Source organism: Perca fluviatilis, chromosome 1 (genome assembly GCF_010015445.1).
Source record: "Perca fluviatilis chromosome 1, GENO_Pfluv_1.0, whole genome shotgun sequence".
In the NCBI taxonomy this organism is placed as follows: domain Eukaryota; kingdom Metazoa; phylum Chordata; class Actinopteri; order Perciformes; family Percidae; genus Perca; species Perca fluviatilis.
In genome coordinates, this window is record NC_053112.1 from 15604785 (window position 1) to 15630431 (window position 25647).

Here is a 25647-nt window from a genome sequence, read left to right on the forward strand (position 1 = left end):
AATAGCATCAAATGGAAATACCACCCAAAAAATACCCTTTAAATTGTACTTAAGTACAGTACTTGAGTAACTTGTATTTAGTTACATTCCACCACTGCCTTGATCATGATGTTTAACATAATATAGTCTATCTTCGCCTTCACCCTTTCTCTCCAGAGTATTCCACAGGAGACCTTGTGGTAGGAGTAAAACATGTCCAGAACATTTGAATATCTTGGTATTTAGCATATACACCCCTGGCTCTGGCACAGGCTTACAAGCTATGCATAGCTGGAAAAAAGAGGGTTTCTCTTGTGATTTGAAAAGAGGAGTCAATGAGTGTTTACAAAATTTTTTTTAAAAAAAGTACCTCCACCAGCTAGCTATGACAGCCGAAACTCAGATATATAAAGGAAACAACATCTCAGAGCGACACTCATTTTGTTAAACGGTGGTGGGGTAAAAAAAAAAAAAAAAAGGAAAAGTTTTTTTTTTTTTTTTTTTTTTTAAAGGGGGTGTAACAGAATCACATAAACGTGTTTGGACACGCTTTCCCATTCAAGAGAGCAAAGCACACAGGCACACAGGCAAAGCACACAGGCACAATGACAGCACAAATGCTGCAACAACTGCTATCGTTACTGGGGGCCTCTTTGCATACAAACTCCAAATATCACTTTGATAAAGTCTCGGTCTAATTAATCAAGCTAATCAGTGGGGGTGTGGGGGGTGTGGGGGGGGGGTGGCAGCTAGTCCTCCTTACTCTGCAGTCTCTCTCCCTGGCTGGGGCTCTGCAGCAGTTTCCTCACTGTGGAGAGCGACTATTGGCTCACAATGTTGTTTTTTTGCATATTAAAACCTAACACCTAGAGCAAAACTGTGAACACTGTAAATGTCAAGCAAAATGCTTCATCCCCCCCCATCCATAATATGAGTTAACTACTTTAAACTTCACATTTGTACAGGCTTTAAGTGAAAGTCCAACTTTTGAAGAGAAATCATACAAAAAGGTAACTGCCCAAGTTCACACAAAATTCACAGAAATGATGCTAGACTGGCCTTGTACAAAATTTAAATATTTGCTATTTGAGCTAAAGCACATCAGCAAGGCAAATATTAAAATATTTATTTTTAATATAACAGTTGTGATCTTCCAGAAAGTCTAAACAAGGTGTCCTTGGGCAAAAACCCTGAAAATGTATGTATGCAGCTTATTTCATCAGCATGGCATGCCGTGTGCTGATGAAATATATTATAACTCAAGACACTTCACTGCACATAATGTACAAACACCTTCTGAATATTTATCACTTGTTTTTAGACGTTGTCTAACGAGCATTATAATTTATTATTAAAGCTACGTGACACCTCAAGTACAAAATAAACCAAAAACTTCTCAGGTACTCATGGTACAAGTAAATCCATACCTCAATTCGTTACCATCTCTGCTAAGTCATGTGAAATGCAGCATGCTATTCCATTATCCCGTCATGCAAAGATCCTAAAGTGCATACCTTTAAACAATCTTAAATAAACCCTTCAAAAATCCTTCTCTTCAGGTAGACTACTCTTTAGTGATGGGTCATAAAACATGGGTCACAACTGTCCTAAACTCTTCAAAATCTGCTGGTTTAACAATGTTTCCACAATTCACTGTACACGATCTTATATCGTCATATTGACGTAACGGATTGTAATTTTGGATTGTGATGGACAGCAGAGTTTCACTTTTAATCTAATGTATATGTATTCACTAGAGGATGTAAAAGCAAATAATGATAAATTACTTGTGATATAAAGTAAAAGGGCCAAATCCTGATATAACCCTGGCTTGTGTTACTACCTTTTATGCCTGATAAAAGCTTATAAAATGTATTGAACTGCCCATGGCTGCAACTTTCTTTCACAGAGGTCAAAATCGTCTGAGAAAGGCTTATACACACATACGCTACTTTGAGATGTGAAAAACAGACATTCATGGCCAAGTCATGCAATTCTATCTTCCCTGGGAAAAAAGAAAACCCAACAACACTGGCTGTGGAGTCACAGAGCAGAAGGAGTCTCACACAGAGCCTCTGCACTGCTAAAACTTTTAACAAACCATCTCTCCTGGGATCTTTTCAGCAGGCGGTGGCATATACAGCAGGAATGTCGCAATCACTCTAGTGCTGTGTGGGTGCTAAAGGCATAGCTTTGGTGACAGGGACAACATTTTCATTTCGCACAAGAGGCAGACAAATTCAGCACCTCCCAAAACGATTTCTTTTCCTTAGCGAGATTCACAAAATGTCAACTCACTATTCGTTCACACACGGGGTACGTCAAAGAGAGACGAAGGTTGTTGTTTTTGCAGTAGGTTGGAGGGTGTGTAGCTTACATTTAGCACTTACATTCAGAACCCCATTTACACCTGGTGTTAACATGCAATCTATTACTGCATATCTGATCTGGATAAGGCAAAAGGGCACGTTAATGCAAGGTGTAAATGCATGCAATCGGGTCCGCGATCGGGTTGCTAACCTGTGGGTGTTCTGGTGTGCGCTGAACGGATCCCAACCAGGTCTAGTGTGAATGCAGTCTGTAAGCTACAAAGACTACACAAAGACACTACAGAAAAATAAGTAGAGCCCATACAGCAGCGCCGCTTCCTTCGACCTGAGAGCGTCATGTTTGTTGACAAGTCCGCAAGCTCCATCTACATACAAGAATCCATAATTGAGATAACAAGCAGCTACCAATGATTTCCATTTTCTTAGGTAAAATTTGATGCCTTCAAATCTCTTTTGTTGTCTTAAAAACAGACCAAACAAACTATATTCCATTTCCTATCAGAGAAGTCAAAGAGAAGCAGTAACAACAGGAACTAGAGAATTTCTCGCACGTTAACCAATATGGGATTAACAGTCGAAAGACTCGCTCGAGTGTAAACAAATTGTAAAAGAAGTTGATAAATGATGTGGAATAATATTCTTCTGTCTGACAAATCAACTATAAAAACCAAGCTAAGCAAAAGAGAAGCACTTTTCGCCATCATCATGCAGCTGTAGGTAGGACCTGTGTGGCCACCGCGGCAGAAGAAGGCCAACTCTTCTCTGACCTACACACAGCAGCTCCCTGAGCAGCAATAGCCCATGGCCGCCCCTCGGGACAGCACAGAAGAGACGGGTAATAAGCTGCAATCTTACTGTGAAAGTTGGAGTGCAGGCATGACAGAGATAGATGGAACAGTAGAAATACATCTCACAAACACATTTAACCACTCAAACAAACACAAACACCACACCGGTGCACGCACACACAAGCACAGTGAGGATGTATCGCTGAGTGCAGCCTAATTGGAACATTCATTATTGTTACACTGACTTACAGCATTGTCCCTGATACTATTGGTCACTGAAATATGTTTTAGGGTGTATACACACCTGTGTGTGTGTGTGTGTGTGTGTGTGTGTGTGTGTGTGTGTGTGTGTGTGTGTGTGTGTGTGTGTGTGTGTGTGTGTGTGTGTGTGTGTGTGTGTGTGTGTATTTTGAGGCACATCTTTATGGCCAAACCTCAATCACTAAACAGCTACTTCTCAGCTCCTTTGATCTGACTCCTGACTTTGACCTTTTCGACTGCTTTCAATCAGGCCTTCACAGTCCTGACTGCCTGACAGACACAGACACTTATCAGAGACTTTCTGTCTCACACACACGACACACACGACACACACACACACACACATACATAGTGACAGGTCCTGTCTCCAGTTGACAGGGTTTTATATCAGCAAAGACATCAATCCGCCCACAACCACCCTCCTTCCCCCCTGACCCTACGACCACGCCATGATGAGAGATGGGACAATCTGCTCTGTGACAGCTCCACTCATACAATGACACACACACACACACACACACACACACACACACACACACACACACACACCCCAAAGACATACTCATTGTCTGAACACAAAATGATAGAGGGTGGCTCCATTTAATGTATGCCTGCATTGTGAGTGCATGTGTGGATATCATAAGAAAACACGGCTGCACTTGAGTGTGTGTGTGTGTGTGTGTGTGTGTGTGTGTGTGTGTGTGTGTGTGTGTGTGTGGCAGCCTTTTAACTGAAGGCTTTGTAAAACTCTTGTTCATCATAACTGTGATGCTCTAGCCCGAGGGCTTAGACGCATAAAGCAATTTTCTTCTCGTTACACCAGGCGTATATTAACCTCCAAAAACCGTCAAACACACAAACACTGACTCAGACTCAGACACACACACACACACACAGACACACACACAGACACACACACACAGCTTTCTTGCCATTTATCTGTCATGTCAAGTACATCAGCACGGACTATTCTCTTGAGTAGGTTCTTTATCATGCGCCTGTGTACTCCCATATCAGCTTGATAGTCTACTAAGTAAGATCTGTCTCTCACGGTAGGCTTTGTGAAGGGTGTTTCTAAACAGTTAGTGAATGCAAAGTCAGACAGACTCCAGAGGCCGTAAGAGGCAGCGTTAACCCACCTCTCTCACTACTTTGCTTTATTAAATTCTCAAATTATAACATAAACAAACAAATAAATAACCAAAAAATGGATGGATGGTGTAATAACTCGTACTATAATGGCAGCACAGCATACAGCACTAATACCTTTAATACAAGAGTCATGTTATGTCACTAATGAGAGGTTCATTCCTGACGAAAGAAAAAGAAAAAGTAGCTAACAAAACAATCTTACCACCAGGCCGTTCTGGAGCTTTCAACCGTATCACACTATCTTCCTCAGCAGGTGGAGTTAGCCACTTGTCAACAGTGACCAGAACATTTTATTTTGAAATGAAGATTTGAAGCAAAGGGAACCCTTCCTGTGACAAGCGAGATTGATTCAACTCAGTTCACGGCATCTGTAATAGCAGTTCAGCTCTGCAATGAGGTCTCCCCCCTTTTTTATCAGTCCCCGCACTCGTTGTATTCATCCATCCCCAAGGAACTATGAAGGAGTGATTATCTACTCCCAGCTAACGTAGACAGTTTAGTTTTCCACAATACCCGCTTATTCCTCTTCCTCTCACTGTGTTTTTCCTAAACTCCCTCTTGCATCTAATGTTTGCATGTCTAACCTTTCCTTCTTGTTTTCCTCTTTCAATATGTTTCCCCATCTTTCTCCAACAACATCACCCTCCCACCCTTTACCAATATCTCGTCCACAATCTTCTTCCTGTCCATCTTATGGCTTTTCATTTACTGTAGATGGACCGTGTAATCTATGCCTACATCTAATGAGCAGCGAAAAATAAACATGCATGATGGAATGGAGAGGTCACTATAAGGAATGCAGTGTGAAGAGGGTTAACACAAGAATAAAGGGGGGGGTGTGGCCGGGTTGGCTCAGTGGGTACATATATTTTGAGGTTTATGCCTCGATGCAGAGGTCCAGTGTTCGAGTCCGACCTGTGACGATTTCCTGCATGTCTTCCCCCTCTCTCTCCCCGCTTTCTCACCTAGCTGTCCTGTCAAAATAAAGGCCAAAAAACTATCTTTAAAAAAGAATAAAGGGGAGCGCAGGAATGGAGGGAGAGTTGTCAAAGTCAGAAATAGTGAGAAGCAATACAAGAGCTGACTTGCAGGTTGAGTTTCTTACCCAATTTATACTTAAAGTTTCCTGGAAATTATTCTTTTCGCCATATTTCATAATGGTGAATGTTTGTGTTTGTTGAGGTTGCACAAACGCCAGCCTCACAGGACATCAAGTCCACAGTTTTCCTAACAAGAAAAAAGGTACAGCGCTAGGTTTCGTGCCTGGGTGCGTTTTGCACAGATATAAACATATACATAATAATGAAGAATTACTCAGGGGGGAAAGTGAGAAAAGAAAAGAGTATGGTGAGCAGCCACAAGGGAAAATAGAGAGTGGGAGAGGTAAAAGACTGGACCACAATTGGACAGCCACTCGGCAGGTTTCCACAATAATGCAACCACATTCCTTAAATAAAGAAACAAGATGCATTGTGGGAGCCAGCAGGACAACTTTTAATTAGAGGTCATCTATGTGTGAGTACATCTACCTTTGCATGCTACAGCTGTGTGTGTGTGTGTGTGTGTGTGTGTGTGTGTGTGTGTGTGTGTGTGTGTGTGTGTGTGTGTGTGTGTGTGTGTGTGTGTGTGTGTGTGTGTGTGTGTGTGTGCTTCTGTCATCAGAATAGATCTGACTGGTCTGTATGGGGCTGCATGTGCATGAAGAAAAAAGAAAAAGAGAAATAAGATAAAGAGAGAAAGACGAAGAAAGATAGATAGATATAGATGTGGGATTAAAAATTCATGATTATGTTATGTTTCATGGTTGCTCAGTCTAGTATTTATGTAACCATTTAAGCCAAATATCAAGGGGAAATTATTTTCTTTTGCTGGTTTAAGCCTCTCAAATGTAATGATTCACTGCTCTTCTCTGTTTTATAGCGTCAATGAAATATCTTCACCTTTGGGTGAAAATGGGCATTTTACACATTATCTTGTGTGGTAAATTGATAGAAATTGTTCAGTTTTTGCCGACATTTTAAAGACGAGTGATACATTCTTTAATCAAAAAAGAACTACAAATTAATCCATAATGAAAACAAGGGTATATGGCCATACTAGCTGCTCTGTAAGGCTGTACTTAGGCGCAGCGGAGCTTTGAGATAAATGCTAATGTCAGCATGCTTTGCAGGTTACAATTCCTCCTGAGGGGTACATGAATGTCTGTACCAAATTTCATGGAAATCCATCCGATTGTTGTTGACACATTTCACTTAAAACCAAACATGTCAACTTCCTGGCGGTACTAAAGAAAAAGTCAGAGGATCACCAAAGTCAGTTGGATTCATCCTCTGGGGACCGTTAATGTCTGTACAAAATATCATGGCAACCCAATAGTTGTTGAGATCTTCTAATCTGGCTGAAAGTAGTGCGCCGACAGACCGACTTTGCCATCCCTAAAGCCACACTGCCCTAGATGTGTGAGTTACAAAAAAAAGAAGGACAGAATAAAAGATAGTTTTCAGTAATATTTGTTCAGGCAAGAGACAAGATGAGACAAATTGAGCAAGAAAAAAATAACAGGAAAAGACACAAAGACACAAAATACGCATTATGTATTACTACATGAATAAGTCAGGATGTTATTTCAGGCTACCAGTGGCTCTGCCTCTGGCTCTCTGCCTCTTACATGCAGGAAACAGGAAATGACCTTATAATTGTCAGTGACTCCCTTAGCTCATGTAACACCTGGTGCGACCTTCTCTTACAGCCCCACAAATACTAAATCCCCACCATGTTGTTCCAGCCAGCCAACCATGTGATGTCAGTTACAGGACACGCCTTGAAGATCAACACCAGCACCCTCCGTGGTCAAACACTGGAGGTTTTGATTCAGGAAACACTGTGACCTTTCCCTCCCCTACTGTACCTCCCAATCCTCTCCTCCTCCTCTCTCCTCCGCTGATCCATTCATCACACGGACAGGCAGTGTGTTTTAACGTGTGCTCAGTGTCACTAGATCAGCCTATTTGAGTGGAGGAGGAGGCCGATAAAGAAAGGCGGAGGAGAAGGGGAATAAGAGACGAGAGAGAGACGATACAGGGAGGTGTGATGAGAGGTCAGACTGCAACAGAGATAAACTTCAAATGACGACTCGTATATTAATACTTAATACGTACTATCCTATCTTATCCATTGGTTTGTCTGGTGTCAGTTTAAATCAATGCCCTTTTTCATTTCGCTAATTCCATTTCTTTCTCTCTCTCTCTCTCTCTCTCTCTTTTTTTTTTTTTACAAGACGTCATATGTTCAGATATTGTGAGATTGCTTTTGTCAATCTATGGAGACCGACTTTTACAGTAAGCAAATTATCTTTTCATCTCAGCCTTGAGATGAAGTCTGAACTACAAATACTTTTATGCATTTGTGTGTGCATGTGTCTGTAACCGGCCGCGCATACAGTACTCTCATTCAAGGAAAATTTAATTTCCACCTAGTCCTATGTGACTCATTCAACCCTGCACCCAGTGCCTTCCCTCTGCCATTTTGTGTGGGGTGTGTGTTTGTGTGCAAGGATTCCAATTTGCTGTGAAATCTGACAGCCTCTCTCTAATTCCCACAGAAGGCTTGTAGTGGGTAGGAGGGAATTACTACTGTTACATACCCGCCAAGCTGATTATCTATCGACTGGCCTAAACACTCTGGCAAAGCCACACTATTCCTGTGTGCTGTGTTGTGTGTATCCCTGGGTGTGTGTGTGTTTCTGTGTGTGTGTGTGTGTGTGTGTGTGCGCGCACCCGCGCATTTGTTGTGTATGTATAGGCACGCCTGCATGAGACAGAGTTATCGGTGACAATCTAATTCTCCCTGTCTTACTATCCTTATCTTTGTTTCTTTTAGACATAAACACACACACACACACACACACGAACACGCACGCACGCACGCACGCACGCACGCACGCACGCACGCACGCACACACACACACACACACACACACACACACACTTATCACCCACCCAGACCGTACCTGGTGGTTTTATTAGGACTGATTGGCCCGGCCGCACCACAGCCACAGCAATCAATACAATGACGGGAGGATGACATCACAGTATGAGATGAACCCGGGTTAAACACTTATCGTTCTAATCAGCTGCTTAACTGACACTAATGACCTCATCACTAATAGTCAAGGCTGCTGAGTAATAGTTCCAGCCCCTTAAAGCACAAAACTAGATATAGAAAAAATAATAGCACACGTGGGTCACTTTTATATCAAATCATTTTACCAAGCTCTAATAGATAATCTTTCAAAATTTGTTTCTATTCAACAGTTCTCTCCGCATGAATACCTGATTGTCAGCTTGTAAAATTAGGATATGAAGAAGGTGCACTACAGGTCCAGAAGGGAAAATGGCTTTCATCTGAAGAGAAAATGGATTTCAGATTTCAGCGGTGAGACATGTAACAATGTTAAAAACAAGTGTGGTAGAGTTACGTAAAGGTACATACGGTATGCATGTCGTGATCATAAATTCATCACAATTCATGAGTTAATCTTTCTTCTACAGTATCATATTTACTTTGGTTCATTACAGTTTTTTTCGATTGCTAAACGACAGTAGGCACAACTGGAGTCACATGTGCAAAACGCTAACGCCAGTCTCCACAGCAGCGGTTCATGTGGACCATTTTTTGTTTTTCATCGCTTGAACACAGTTTTCAAAACTCTAAACACTTATCCCATGACTTTAACCACAACGTGCACAACACTGTAGATTTACAGCACTTTGTTCAGATGCTAACACACTGCTGTCAAAACTGTAAACCACACATTCAAAACAGAATAGATTTCAGTCTGGTGCCTATCAAACACTGCTGATTGCAATTTTAGCTGAAAGCCTAAGCAGGTGTCTTGTTTTAGACTAGTTGGTGAACATATACAGTATTTATATAGAGAAAGATCAGAAAGCCTTTTTTTGTATACAAACACCAAATAAGAATGAAACAATTATACACTGTACTGTTTGAGAGAAACAGGTAAAAGAGCAAAGATACCAATATGTCCAGGTAAGATGTCTGAGGTTATATACACAGCTATAAAAAAAGTGAAAAACACAATATCTTTACAATAGTAAAACTGCATTCTTACTGTTTTTCAGAAAGTAATGGAGGTGAAAGCAATAGAAACACCACATTCATTTGTATTTAGAGATGATGAAGACATCCAATGTGATGAAGAAAACTTGCCACATGATGCTGGAGAGAGGCAGGATTAGTCACACTATTCTTTGGTACTGTTACGTATGTACGTATGTTTCCCCAGTAATTCCATAAATTACTAGAGACAAAATACTTTATTGAAGAAAACTGCTGATTTTCATTCCTTCTTGTTTACCTTATGTAAAAATTGGTATGTTATACAATCTATATTTTTTCCTTAAATAAACTGTTGAGTAGTGTCAAGTCACTCAAATTGTTCAAACTGTAAAGATGAGAAAGTTTGTAATCTCTGTATTGGTGTGTGACACTAGTGTTTTTACCCTCAGTGTGTTCTGAGTGACAGTGTGTGTTATCTCAGTGAGGATTGTGCATAGTGTTTGGCTGCACTGAGCCTGTTTTGAGACGTGTGTTAAGAGTTGTGTTGCTTTGAATGAGTTTTGCAGGTGATGTGAACGGTTTAGCTCAGGTGACTGGTGGTAGTGCAGACTGTAGTTAGAGTTTTGCACACGTGACTCCAGTTGTGCCCACTGTCGTTTAGCAATCGGAAAAAACTGTAAGTCCCATTCAGACCAAAGATCTGTGACGTTGACGCTGAACTGGCCCGTCTCAGTTCGACTCAGGCCAGCTGATGGCGTCGCCTGCGACTCAGCTTGTCAAATCGCCAGTTGTGGTTTTAGAATGTAAGGCACGTTACCTGTTTTAACAGCCAATCAGCTTCAGTAGCATTAGTAGTCAGTTACAAACTGATCGAAAGGGTAGAGTTTTGGACTAGAAAGCGGATCGCCTCATCAATTTGTTTGAGGAACAGCCGTGTCTGCATTATACCTTAAAGCCTTAAAGATTATTCAAATAAAATCAACGAACAAACTGCCCTTCGCCGTCATCTCACAACGGCTGCGTGTATGCGGTAAGTGCTTTTTACTGCTCACTATAGAGTGAACTAATGAGTTTTTAACTAAAATTATTTTTTAAATGTCTATTATACAGTGGAGGAAGATGCAAGTGAGTGAATTAGGGAGTGATTCAGAACCATTGTGTTTCAGAGAGTTGACCTAACACATTATATTCCCTGAAGGTTTCTTTCAGGAATATAAGTTAAACAGCCATGAAAATATGAACATGGGTGTAAATGGGACAGAGACAGTGGGGAGTTTCTGTAATTCACAACTGGCTGGAATTAACATGAAGAAACCATGGAAACCTTGCTAACTAGTGATGGGGAAAATCATCATGTCTTGACTAAACTGCAACGCTCAATGTTAAATGCCAATTTTATTTTAAGAAAAAGTCCATATCTGTAAGGAAACACTGTTCCAGACATGTTCCAACTGTGAAGCATGAAGGTGCATTTTTCAGTCAATACCACTCCATTTTAAAATTGTGGAAGTGACTGGAATCAGCAGTGTTTAAACATTAGGGTTTTAACACAAGGCTACAACCGATATGCCAACGGCAAATTTTGATGGAGAAATATGGTTTTAAAAAGTAGTTCCGATTGTCTGTAAAACTAAACTGCACATTAGGGGGAGAATACTGACACCAATCAAGTTTTTTCATGGCAATTGGAATATGTGGGCTCAGATATCAGGGATATAGTAGGATGGTGGTAAATACAAACTTATAGATGTGGTGATCCAGTGAGCAAACACATAAAGAATGTTGCTAAGCAGGACAGAATTGGCAGACAGAAAAAGTAAAAAAAAAAAAAAAGAAAATAGAGAAAATCTAGAAAGTACTTCACATGTTATGACTGTTTCAATCAATCACTATCACTTGAAGACAAGAGCAACAGATTGGCACTGAACATGAAAGCAGGTAGGGCTGGGCAATATATTGATATTATATCGATATTGTGATATGAGACTAAATATCGTCTTAGATGTGATATCGTAATATCGTGATATGACATAAGTGTTGTTTTTTCCTGTTTTAAAGGCTGCATTACAGTAAAGGGATGTACTTTTCTGAACCTACCAGACTTTTCAAGCTGTTCTATTAATTGCCTTTTTCCCACTTAGACATTATGTCCACATTACTGATGATTATTTATCTAAAATCTAAGTGTTAAGATATTTTGTTAAAACCCCAATTGTCAACCCTAGAATATCGCCGCAATATCGATAGAGGTATTTGGTCAAGAATATCGTGATATCTGATTTTCTCCATATTGCCCAGCCCTAAAAGCAGGTGTTTTAATTACTTTCTTAGATACAAATTAGACAAAAACCCTCTACCTTCCTTACTTAAAGTAAATGAAGTACAAACATAATGGATGAAAAACCACATAAACAAGACATACCTGTTTAAAAACAAGACAAGAGAGTTACACAGCTGGTACACAGCTGGTAAACTGTAGAGCGGCACCTACGCTCAGCTCTTTTAAATCAAGGCTGAAGACCTTTCTTTTCCTTTGTTTAATTCTTTTCACTGCACTGTATTGTGAATTTTATTCTTTTATTCCTGTATTTAATCTGTTTTCGATGTATTGTTTTGAATTTTGTATTAACTATTTTTTATTTTTTATTAATTTCTATTCATTTTTAACTGTGTTTTAACGTTTTATGTAAAGCACTTTGAATTGCACTGCTGTTGAAATGTGCTATACAAATAAAATTGCCTTGCCTTGCCTTACAAGTGTCCAACTTAACTCACAACCCTCAATCTGGCAGCTTAACCTAATCGAAGAGTCATGCTAGTGCATGTTTGAGACTGCCACAAAGAAAAAGCTAAGGGAGAAAACAAAAAAAGACAATCACATGATATAGAAAAAGACAAAGAGAAACAAACAGGAGAGAGTGAGAGTTTAACATGGAAAAAGATGTGCATTAGCAAGCAGTGAATTAACAGGGAGCAAAAGCCTTTCAATTTCACTGATTGTATTAACCATTATGAGCATTCCCCTAACACAAAAACACACCATTTTTTTTTGCAGAATTAGCATTTAGTACCAAATGGACTGATAAACTGCATTAAAAAAGAAAAGGTAAACGAGGGAGGGCGAGTCAAGCAAACACCGCTCCAGCACTATAGAGCGTGGGTGATATGGCGAGAGATGGACGAGGAAGGAGGGGGAGGGAGGGAGTGCATGTCAGAGTTGGAGGGCAGACAAACGCGCTGCTTTTAAAAGGTTAAAAAAAATAAACCTTTCACTCAGAAGTCATCTCTCACGCGCACACAACTGTGTCCAAGCAGAGACACAAACGCATGCGCCCCCTCGATTCAATCAAAGCAACTGCCATTACGGTAGCAGCGCGCAATGAATCATGGGATTGATGATGCGCCCTTGCAAGGGGACAAGTAATTTCTACTGGCCCGGGAGATGAAGGGAGGAAGGAATGGATGTAAAGAGCGAGGGAAAGACAGAAAAGAGGTAGAGTGGAAGAGAGGACGAGGACAGTTAACAGAATCAGTAGTATCATCTGAGAGCCTGGAGTCAGCCCTCCTCCTCCTCCTCCTCCTCCTCCTCCTCCTCCTGCCCTGGCCCCTGCCCTCATCCACCCACTAACAAGAGCACCAAAACACCCCCCCGAATGGAAGAAAAGACGGGTAATAGGAAGGAGTGGTGGATGAGGCTTATCACAGATGAGAGCTCCATACATCATTCACACTCTTTCTCCAACAGGGTGTGTGTGTGTGTGTGTGTGTGTGTGTGTGTGTGTGTGTGTGTGTGTGTGTGTGTGTGTGTGTGTGTGTGTGTGTGTGTGTGTGTGTTTTTTGACTGTGTGTTTGGGAAGGGGTGAATGTACAACTGTGAACAAAAAGACAAACTTTCCCTGTCTGCGCCTTGCCGCCATGTCCTCTTTCTGCAGCCAGAGAAATGAAAATTCCACACCGCACCATTGAATCCTCTTATATATTCAGACCAATATCTACCTATTTCACACAAGCAAAAGACGTGTGCATGCAAGCATGCACAAAGCTGCTCACGCACGCACGCACGCAGGCAGGCAGCCACGAATGACACACACACACACACACACACACACACACACACACACACACACACACACACAGGGTATTAAACAGTCTTTCCTTTCCAATCCCAGAGAGCAGACCCGTACCGTCCTCTGCGGATTAGTGTGAGAGATGTCGAGAGAAGAAAGGTGAGCATGACGAGACCGAAAGAATGAAGGAGACAGAGGAAACAAGAGAGGAGGAAGGAGCAGATACAAGGAAGGATGGAGAGAGAGGGAGATTGAGGATAGGCAAATGACACAAGAAAAAAAGAAAAAACATAGATTAAAAACAGGCTGCGTGATGTTCGTAAAAATGGAAGTACATCAGCCGGTACATGGTGTGTGTCTCGGGCTGCAACTAATGATTATTTTCATTACAGATTAATCCATCAGTGATTTGTTGCATTAACTGATTTCATCTATAAAATGTCAAAAACAAGTTCCCAGAGCCAAAAACGGATGTCTTCAAACTGCTAAATTTGTCTGACCAACGCCCAAAAAGTATTCAGTAACCTTGTGTTATTGTTACTGGTTCAGCAAACTTGTAACATGTTCCCTGTATAAGGGAGCGTTCAGTATTTATGGAATGGACCACCAGAGGAATATAGGGGAAGGTCATGTCTTTTTATTCTTTGTTGAGGGGAGGGTCACCCAACGTTTTTTTTAGTCTGTATTCATGAAAACATCAACATTTCAAAGTGGCTTGTTTGGTGCATACTTTTCCATGTAGCTCTCAGTCTTGCCCCCCCCCATCGCTGGCAGATGGTTCTGACCCAACAAAAATCGCAACATGACAGCAACACGAGTTTGGAGTTGCTTTCTTTGAGAATGCAACCCTGTAGCTAACTGCGCCACCTGTTGCCAAAGTATCGTCACTGACATGAAGATGGAATATAATGAAGGTTTCACGTTGCCTCGAGCTCAAGCACCCACGGAAAATACTGAGCATCCACGTGTGGAAAATTAAACATTGCAGTTGGCGCTAAGTGGAGCGTGTGAGCGCTGATCGCGGTTACGTGTCAGTAACACTTCTCATCTCCAATCCTATCTGTATTTGTGAGAAGTGGCGCTGTCCTGAGTTGAAAGATAGCCTACTCTACAGCTTTACTATCAGGTTAATAGGCGTGTGCGTTTGTGTCGGCCGCTGACGAGTCTCCTGACAGAGCTCCAGCCAGCTCACAGCGGGGTCTGTGAAGGTGGACAGGCCGGGCGGCAAGCCAGCGACCCCGGCAGGCACCCGCCGGCTGTCACGTCAGACTTTGGCGCTTCTGAACGCCGACACAGTCGGACCAAATTTGCAATTGGCCATCAAGTTTTGTAAAACGGCCCATATTTGAGCTCTACATAGTTGATTTCTTGCATAAAAAAGTCTCAGAAGTGAATTTAATAATGAGATAGCAGACGAAAAATGTATAAAGTTTCCAGTTGTTGGCCACAAGAGCAATCCATGGTTGTTGTGATTGTTGCAGAGCTTTGCACACCAACACACTTTGAATTTCTGAGTGGGCGAGCCAGCTGTCAATGTGGGCGGGCCCAGGCCCCGCCCGCAGCTCCGTGCCTGGGTCGCGGTGATTTGAAATTGATAAGATAGACTTTATTAATCCCACACTGGGGGAACTGTGCAAACAACAGCCTTTTCAAGGCATTTGAGAAGGAAGGAGAGGTAGCATGCAAGCTCCCAAATTGACGCTCGTCTGAGAAATGGAGTTTTGGATAATGTTCAACTTCGGCAGCTTTACCTATGTGCTAAAATATTAGTGAGTAAATCTACTGAAATGGCCACCACACCATAACAGATGAGTGGGATGCGTAAGATGAGAAAGTAGTGGTTAACTCGTGTATGACATGGTTGTAAAAAAACAATAGGCATCTGTACATCTTTGCCAAGCGCCAACCAGTACAGAAGGCATCCCAAAACTCCTCCGGTAGCCCCTTAAATAAAAAACAAACAGTCCCTAAATATTCTAAAATGCACTATTAGTGTCTGACTACATACTCATAAAATATTCCCTTCTACAAAAAAAAAAAAAGTGTTCACAATATTTCAAAGAGGTTATGTATCATACCAACACCTTTCCATCCACACACCCACACACACCAATACACAGTGGATAATGTTGAGTAACAGACGATGAGAGCTGTCTTTTCCTGCTCTCTGTCCAGTAATACACCCTTCATAAATCCCACACTCTCTTCTGCCAAAGTAGTACGCAATGCACTTCAAAACGCACATCAGCATATCCAGTCACATGCGCACACACACACACACACACACACACACACACACACACACACACACACACACACACACACACAGGTGCCAGGAGTGAGAGACCAGAGCTCTCTGTGTAGTCAAAATAAAGATTACGTCAGCATAAATACTGCTCTCAGTGATGGCTGCTATAATTTCCTACAAACATTTGGCCCACTCACCAGCAAGCAGCAAAAGTCAATACTAATTGCCATTAACATAATGACTGGAAATGAACATTTGGGTCTTCTGGCTTTATGATGCCGGTGAAGCAAACTGCTTCAGAAGCCATCCCACAATCTCTTATACATTTTCCAACGAAAATGTATCTAATTAGTGAGTTAGCATTACTGCAAACACTTTCAGGATCATTCAATAACTCTTCTGGCCCCAGTTTTGTGTGGATGCAGAGGAAGCTCAGTGACCGTATGCCAGTAAAGTGATAATTCTGTTGGCACTCTGGGCCAAAGTGCTCCAGTGCACATTTTGTCATGCAATGTCACAGTAAGCCATGACAGTATAATCAGTAAAAAAAAAAAATGGGTGCAACAGAACAGTCACAGTGGCAGAAATTACACTTGTGACTCTGCCTACAGAGCTCATTTCGGTGCAAGTGCTGGCATTTCGTGCCTTTTGGCTGTTTTCATATGCATGCATGCACACAGATTTTCCAAAAATGACATCAATCATTGGTACACTATGTAGGACTGGGCCATAACTCAATTACAATACTTGGTGTCTCTTCATATAATTGTATGGTTAAAAACCTGTCATGATTTACAATTAAATTATCTACTCTTTATAGAAAAAACAATACTTAGCTCCCTAGCTCCCAGAAGTACTGAGGTTGGGCTAGAATTGTTCCTGTAGTCCGGAAGTTGCTGTGAAGTCTGTACCAGTGATTTCATAAAAAAAAATATACAATGTGATTATCCATCTGTTGATTTAACACTATCTAGAATTTTGTGTTAATTGATAACTTCGGGATATGTATGATAATGTAATTATAAAGGCATTGATGATATCATCCATTGACATCTATAATCATTCATATGCCCAAAACACTGATTGTAGGAAGTGTATCAGTGGCATCTGCTTCCTTTAAACAGTTCTCTTTTAGCAAATGCATAGCATAAAGAGTAAAAAGTCATAAAGCTGATTGGCCGTGACCACCACTAATCGCACCTTTGCATGATTTATTCTTTCTAATCCAACACCTGGAGACATGCAGCACAGGGGGTCAGTGCTTCAGTGCTAGACACAATTAACAAAACTGTGTTTGTGTTCATTTGCACTAAGGCCATTACAATTTATTTACAAAAATAAGACATTGAGTGCTGTGTGGATTTGGACATGTGTATTGGAAAACACTAGCCTAGAAATCTAGACGCACCCTGTGTGTAATTTGCAGTCAGGGGGGGTCTAGGCACTCTCCGTTGGCTTGTGAGCTGGAAAAACCAAACTTTGGCCAGGCCAATCACATGGTGTATAGAGTCGGTGGGCGGGCTGATGGCTGCTGCTGCTGGGAACAGCGGTCTTCTGGAAGACTTGGAGTTAAGCTTTTCTTTGAGAAAAGAACAAAGAACGGTACTGACGTCTTCTTAAAAAAGGAAGATGTGTTCGGAGTTTTGCCGACCGGATACGGCAAAAGTTTAATCTATCAACTAGCTCCTCTTCCTTCTTCGTTGCTCTGCCTGGTTGTAGCGCTATCCTATTGCGTGCAGAGGGAATTTGAAAGACAACTGTTTATCCCGCCCCTCGGATTGAGCCCTGTCAATGGTGAGTTCCCAGACCCAACATCTTGATGTGGGTCTGGCTTGTCAGGCTAGGAAAACACACTAACATCAATGGGAAAAAAAATAAAAATTCACAATGAATGCCTTGTTGCTGGGGGTTGGACAAGTTTCTTTGCATGAGCCAAAATAATGTAAAAAGGCACTCCACAGAAGTTCATAACCTCTGAGAACACTTTCACTGTCAGGTTAACTTTTTATTGGCATTTTCATCGCACACAATTCTCCCAGGACAACAAAGATAACCATGACACGGTAAGAGAAAGGCTGTGAAATAGGACAGTTCTGAATAAAAATCTGTGTTTCTGTACACATAAACGGAAGAAAGCCTATATTTCTGATCGCTGCATCAACTCCAACTTCTACTTTGTTCAAGAGCGCTGCAAAATTATGGCTAAAGTCATAATCACAATTATAAATCATGATTATTATTAATTATGACTCTTGGTGAACTGGGCGACATGGGCAGTTCATTAAGTTGGGAGGCAGAAAGGGAGACAGATTAGAGAAAGTATTTGATCACAGAGCAACAGGGACACATGTCACTTAATAAGCAGTTGTCATAACTACTCAGCAGTGCGAACATACCACCCTAACGGTTTTAATTCACAACTGGTGCTCAAATTAAGATGGATGTTTCCTTAATTGATGATATGCCAGGATTTTAAGGTGATTCATTTAAAATAAAACCATGATATACAGGTTAGAGACAGTCTGCACACTCAGGCACAGTAGTTTTGTACACTTAGTTTAGCACTGAACTGCACTGTAAGAAAAATTCAACTCACCTAAGGGAGCAGATGTGTCCAAACACACAGCACCAGCACCAGCCCAAGGCAGCGGAGCAGAGGAGAGAAGCAGGGCAGGAGAGGGGAGAAAAAGAGCCAGAATTAGCCTTATTACAGTCATATTCTATGCACAATTATAGCATGTTTTCGTCTTGAGGGCCTGTGGAGAAAAATACTGGAAAGAAAAGATGGCTCGAAATATATGACACAAGAAACTGAAATACAAGCTGAAAGGAACAACCAATCTAAATCTGTGGGCTACAGTGCAGGGCTGTATATAAATGCAACACTGTGAGTGTGCCTGTCCTCTACCCAACCGCACACATCAACAAATAAAAAAGAGCCGTAAAATGTCGGTAGCAAAGTGTCTTTTATAGCCAGAAAAGGTCTGGGGGGGCCGGGGGGGGGGGGAGGGAAACAAGGAGAAGAACCAAGATTGCACACTACATTTTCACATATTACCTCCTGTGGTGTTGTGACGGAATTGTGTGCCAGTGCGTTTTTGAGTTTTGAGTTTGTCAGTTAGTTCGAAAAGGAGAGATCAAAGTCCGGCTTGCTCACTTATCAGAGCTGCCAACACACACCATCCTCCAGCTACAAACACACTCTGCCCCATCTCTCTCTCACTCTCTTTCTTACATTCAAGACACAAATGAGACAAACTAAAATACAGAAAGGAAGTACAGAAGAGAGATAAATAAGGTGTGTGTGTGTGTGTGTGTGTGTGTGCATGCGTGCGTGCGTGCGTGCGTACGTGCGTGTACGGGCTATGAGCCGTAGCATCTGGGGTTGCCATTTGAGACTACGTCTACTGGGTGTAAAGCCTGGGCTTGGCAATCCGCCAACACATGCCTCACACACTAACTGAGCTGGAAAATAACACACACATACACACACATGTAAAATTGCAAAGACCTTTAAATCAAGTGAGGTAGTAGCAACAACAACAACAAACAGCACAATCTGACAAAAGTCAAGCGCGCAAAAATATAAAAATGCTTGCAAACACACCATGCACACAAAAACGTAAATATATTTCTGCTAGATTTCAGCCTCCCACGATGCAACAGGATAAATGAGCCAATCACTGGGTGTGGGTCCTCCCACAGGTTCAAAGAAATCCAGATTATTATCTTGCCCCCATGTTGTGTTTGCGTGTGCATCTTTGTGTGTGTGTGTGTGTGTGTGTGTGTGTGTTGTGTGCGTGCGTGCGTGCGTGTGTGTATGTGCGCAACCCATTCATGCATGGTTGGGATCACTGAGAGTCTGTGTTGTGTTTTGCAGTGCCTACCTCCACCTATCATGGAGGCCAGTGGCCCTATCAACCCTCCTATCTAGCTGTCCTGTCAAGCAAGAAAACAAGAGAAAATGAAGGGTCAAATGCATTACTGTGGAGACCAGCACACTCTGACCTCTCATTTACCTTTTCTGTTTACCTCATGTTCCACTATTTTGTCAAGCTGCAGTTTGCTGTAGTGTTGTCAAGTTCAAACAGACAAAATGTTGAAATAGCAGATGATTTGGGTGGGATTTTATACAGATGATCTGGAACCAGAGATGTCTCTAATCACTATATTTTTTCATTGCTACTGTAGCAGAGTGACTGACGTTGCGTAGGATAGAAAGAGTTATCACTGTTGGAAAAAACACTGCTCCTGCATAAATTTAAAGAGTGGGGCTAATTAAAAAAATGACGGAAAAAGGTTGTTTCCCCGCAACCTTTAGAAATGTAACTAATGCTTGCCACCATTGATAATAGAGCAATCAGTCACAGTATATAAGATATTTTGATAATATCATACAAACCCTACAGGGGGAGACAGAGGGGTTGACAACCACAAACATGTTGGTTGTGAAAAAAGAATATAACTGCTGCAATTAGCAGAATATGAAGACTGCACCAAAAGACAAGGGAAAAAAAGGAAATGGAAATACCCATCTCTTCATAAATCACCTGCCAACTGCTGCAAGGATGAAACGACAAGGCCTAACCAGTCACAGCACACAATGACGGTTGTCTTTAAAGGTAAAACCTGAGGTGGTGTCAAGGTACACAAAGTAGCATGAGTAATAGTTGCAATTTAACTTCCACGTTGTTGAGGTTTGATTTAAAAAAAAAAAAAAAAGAGAACATATAGACAAGCTTCACAGGTTCACAGAAGAGCTGTCAGCTTGTTATAACAGGAGACGGTACAGTGGTGACCATTTAAACGTAGCATTTAGCAGCTAAATTTGTATTCAAGACCAACAACACCATATCTAAAAGTTGCTAGTAATACCCTTTACCGGGGGGGGGGGGGCAATGTATGAAAGGTTTAAAGATAGTACATTGGACAACATTGGAACCGGCTCCATCATAAATCCTAATTCCTATCCTTTGTTCAAACATCGATGGCTGACCCTCACTTCCTATTCTATATACTATCATCTACTGCAAATTCCTCCTTCCGTCCAACAGGGTTGACACATGCTCCATTCAGTTTTTTGCTCAGTCCCTCTGTGTGATCGGAGAGATGAGACACATCCGATCAAACAAGGCCTGCCCTCTTTCTTCCTCCGTTACTCTTTTTCTCACCAGCTGAATTTGTTGTGCTTTCAAACAAAAAATAACTGGAGGATCTGCACACGCACGCAGACACAAAAAGCCCATTTTTAAATTTCCCTTATGTACCGCCTCCTCACCCATCCTAACCTCCTGCCTCCACCTATTTTTCCTCTCTGTTTTTAAATCACTGTCTGTCTCACCCCTCTGCACCTCCTCTGGTCTCCTACAGTCAGAGCGCACCAAAGTGATGTGTTGAAAGCAAAAACCCTATCGTTGTTGTCGACTCAGAGATGCTTAGAACTGGAAGGTTGTCATGAGGTCTCGGCAACAATGCTCTTTGTAGTTGTCACACAGACTTAAATACTGTCTTTAGTGCTGTCACACAAAAACACACACAATCACTATAATTGACACGTAGCTCTGGACTCCTTCAGTTTCCATCTGTATAGTGTATGTATGTGTGTGTGTGTGTGTGTGTGTGTGTGTGTGTGTGTGTGTGTGTGTGTGTGTGTGTGTGTGTGTGTGTGTTAGTGTGTGTGTGTGTGTGTGCATGTGTGTGTGTTGGTGCACTTATATCTATTCGTCTATTCGGGATAAGTGAGGACAGCGGTGCTAAAATAGCTCATTTTGTTGCTGTGCCGCTTTTAAGAGGTGTTATAATGAGACATAACAAGTTATGGCAGCTCATTCTCTATGCTCCTCCATACCACATGGACATAGTCACTTGCTCACACTACCACGCACGCACGCACACACATACACATACACATACACATTTCATTTCAGTGGCCAAGGTTAAGGTTATCATTGAATAAAAGTACTGTATTCCAAGTCAGTGACAGAGGAGATGTATATGTCCTGAATTGCAGTCTGTACCATCCCTAATCCCTCATGCTGAATAAAAAGCCTACAAGCAACACACATGGGGCACGGGCACACACACGCACACACACACACACACACACACACACACACACACACACACACACACACACACACACACACACACACACACACACACACACACACACACACACACACACACCTGTCAGAGACCACAATGGTAACCCCCGCAGGGAAACCCCATAATACCATGCATCAGGTCAGTTGGCCAGAATGGTAGAAAGAAACAGATGGAGCGGGAAGTGGGGGATGATGGAGAGAGGGGGGAAGAGGCGCTCAGAGCAGGGGAAGGGTTAGGGAGCAACAGGTAAGGGAGGGAGAGAGTCAGTGAGAGCTGCTGGGCACTGAGGGGAGGTTGAGGTAAGTCGGAGAGAAGGACAGAGATGGAATCTTGAGAGGAGGGCCAAAAAGAAAATGAAGGGTTAAGAGACGGTTGGAGGAGCAGCAGGGTAAACGGAAAGGAGAAAGGGAGGTGAGAGAAAGCAGCCGAGGGAGTAAGGAGAGGGTAAGAGGGTAAGAGGGGGGGAGGTTCGAGAGCGCGGTAGGAGAAGATGAGGTCGTAGCCTCAGAGGACAGGGAGAGAGGGAGGGGGCGCACCTTGTGTGTTGCTGAATGAATGAGCTACAGCTCGACACTCCCAGACCCAAAAGAACTAAATTCTCAAAATGCAAAAAAGTTGTTGACGTCGATACATTAATATTAGGGCTGTCAGCATTAACGCGTTAATCGCGATGCGTTTAAGGGCCGAGCATAACGCGTTAATTCTTTTTAATCGCATGCCGCCTGTCATGATGTCATCATGGCAGCCTGTGCTGATTGCTGTGGGCGTGGCTCAGCTGGCAGGTGGCTCCAGGTGAAGCTCATTCCCTCATCAACCTCCTGCAGTATTTAAGGCTGGCTCTGTGATCCACTCGTCGCCAGATCGTACAGTCTACAAGCGTGGTATAGTGGCAATCCTAGTTCCCTGTATTTTCTGTGTTCTTGCTTGTGTGGCTAACTTAGTTTTCTGTTTGTCTCAGGTTGCAGCCTGCCTTGCTCGTTCGTTTGCCTGCCTGCCTGCCTACCTGCCTGCTTGCCTGCCTGCCTGCCTGCTTGCTCCTCACACCTGCCCTTCTCTCTCTACGGATTGGACTCAATTGTTTGGACTCTGGAGGAGGCCTACCACATGGTCACCCCCACCACGTCACGGGGCACGCTCTGGAGAGCACATAGCACCCACAACTCACCACTGGATTCCGTCGACACAACTTCCCCTTTTTTGCCACCAGCACGTTTATTGTATATATTTCACGCATTAAAACATTTACCTTTTACTTTTTGTGTTGGCCGTCTGCTTTTGGGTCCCTCCTCCTGTGTCGTTCCTTAACACCGCCATTTATTCATTTATTTTACACTTCACTTGGCTTCGCGTCGAGCCTAGTCATGCCTAACAGGCTACTATTTTGACCCTTTGCAGCACCTTTACTTATCATCAAGCTGCCATACTTCCTCGTAACACATCCTGCTGCTGCAGGCTGCAAGCATGATGGAGAAATGCAGCAGCAACACAATTCTGAATGGCGCTTTTTATTTTCCTAAACTCCCAGACGGCTCGTAGACAAGTCGAAAGCCATAGGCACATTGTGTAAAGCCAAATTAAAATATCACCAAAGCATGTCAAGCTTGAGCTACCAGCTATGAGCTAAGCATAGTACACTTAACATGACTCAGGTTGATGCTAGTGGGCTCAGGCAAAGCACTGTTTTGGAGAGTGCTACTCGCCGACCTGTTGATGAAACCAAATCCCCAAAAATGACTACAGCTCTTGCGAAATGGGTGGCAACTAACTGCAGACCTGTCAGCATCGTAGAAGACTCGGGTCTTAAAGAAGTACTACGGCTGGCATTAGAGCTGGGCAATATATCGATATTACATCGATATCGTGATATGAGACTAGATATCGTCTTAGATTTTGGATATCGTAATATGACATAAGTTTTTTGTGTCTTTTCCTGGTTTTAAAGGCTGCATTACAGTAAAGTGATGTAATTTTCTGAACTTACCAGACTGTTGTAACTGTTCTATTATTTGCCTTTTCCCACTTAGTCATTAGATCCACATTACTGGTGATTATTTATCTAAACTCTCATTGTGTAAATATTTTGTGAAAGCACCAATAGTCAACACTACAATATCGTTACGGTGTCGATATCGAGGTATTTGGTCAAAAATATCGTGATATTTGATTTTCTCCATATCGCCCAGCCCTAGTTGGCATGTTGTGACCCGTCGTCGAGGGGGACAGCAGCCCCGAGCACACACAGCCTGTACTCCACGGAGAAAGCAGCTGTCTCATTAACCCGTGATCACTGGACTTCAGTGAGTAATCAAAATTATTTAGAAGTTACTGCACACTATACTGACTTTGGTAAGGATAGGGATTTTTAGTTTTTTAGTTAGGTACTTGGAGGAATTGTGCAATAATGACAGATTCACACATTTGTCTTTTGTTTACAGTAAATAAATAATAAAGAAATACAAATCTTAAAGTCAAGTTCATAAAGTAACTTCCCTTGCATTCATTTGATTCCCAATCAAGATACACTGGTAAGAATTGCTTTCCATTGTTAATACGTACTTAAAAGCAGTTCTGAAATGCAAAATAATAGAATTTTAATCGTGTGATAAAACATGCAATTAATCACGATTAACTATAGAAATTCAGCGATTAATCGCGATTAAAAAAAATGTATCGTTTGACAGGCCTAATTAATATCCCTCTAATTACACATTTCAAATCCTCCAAACACCATAACTCAAAAACTAAATTAAAAAAAGGTCAAATCTGGGCCAGCTAGTTAGCATTGTCACATGTAGTGTATGTTTTCTCTTATTCTGGCAGAGTGTGTTACAAACTTGAAAATCAAGTTTTCAGGCAGATCAGACAAAGTAGGCCTGGGCGAAAAATCGATTAAATGAATTAATTCGAATTTTTTGTTGCGGGCGATTTCAAAAATAAGGAAATCGAGTTTTTGTGTAATGGCGCATTTTTGGCTCCCCGGAGCTTCCGTAGCGTTAGTTTCACATAGCAGTATGGCAAGCGACAACATCATAGCACACACGAAACAGCAACAGCAAGTGACAACATGGCTACCGGTGAGAGTGGGAAGTTTGTTCCCAAGAAAGGAATAAAATCATCTGTTGTTTGGAACTGGTATGGGTTTGCTGCGACAGACGTGGAGCAAGAGACCCCACGCTGCAACATTTGCCTAAAGCCCAAAAAATGGCAGTCTCTCCGAGACAAACAAAACCGCAGTGACCAACAAACCTTAGCTAAAAAACAGCTAACTGTAGCCGAATCCTTTGCACAAGGCGCCGCATATGACAGGAAAGGGGCACGGTGGAGAACAATCACCGAAGCGGTCGCTTTGCACATAGCCAAAGACATGGTACCCATATATACTGTGGAGAAGACGGGCTTTATTAATTTGATTAAAACCTTAGACCCCAGATATGAGTTACCCAGCCGCAAGTACTTCAGTGAAGTCGCCTTGCCCCATGTGTACAACAGCACACAAGAGAAAGTCAGTAGAGAACTGGAGGAGCTGTCCTTTTATTCGGCAACAACCGACATGTGGTCCAGTCGGACTATGCAATCTTATATGAGTTTAACGGTGCATTTCATTAACAATGCGTGGGATTGCCTCAAGCCAGAGGCAG

The 25647-nt window shown here is 42.1% G+C and overlaps 1 protein-coding gene and 1 long non-coding RNA gene across 3 annotated transcripts in view; one reads left to right on the forward strand and one right to left on the reverse strand.

The window, feature by feature from the left end:
- Positions 1-25647, reverse strand: part of sdk1a (sidekick cell adhesion molecule 1a) — a 257284-nt gene that overhangs the window by 176429 nt on the left and 55208 nt on the right. The window lies entirely within an intron of this gene.
- On the forward strand, positions 22774-23261 carry LOC120561017. Its single transcript, XR_005639558.1, has 2 exons — positions 22774-22890; positions 22968-23261. It is a non-coding gene; the product is annotated as an uncharacterized LOC120561017 (long non-coding RNA).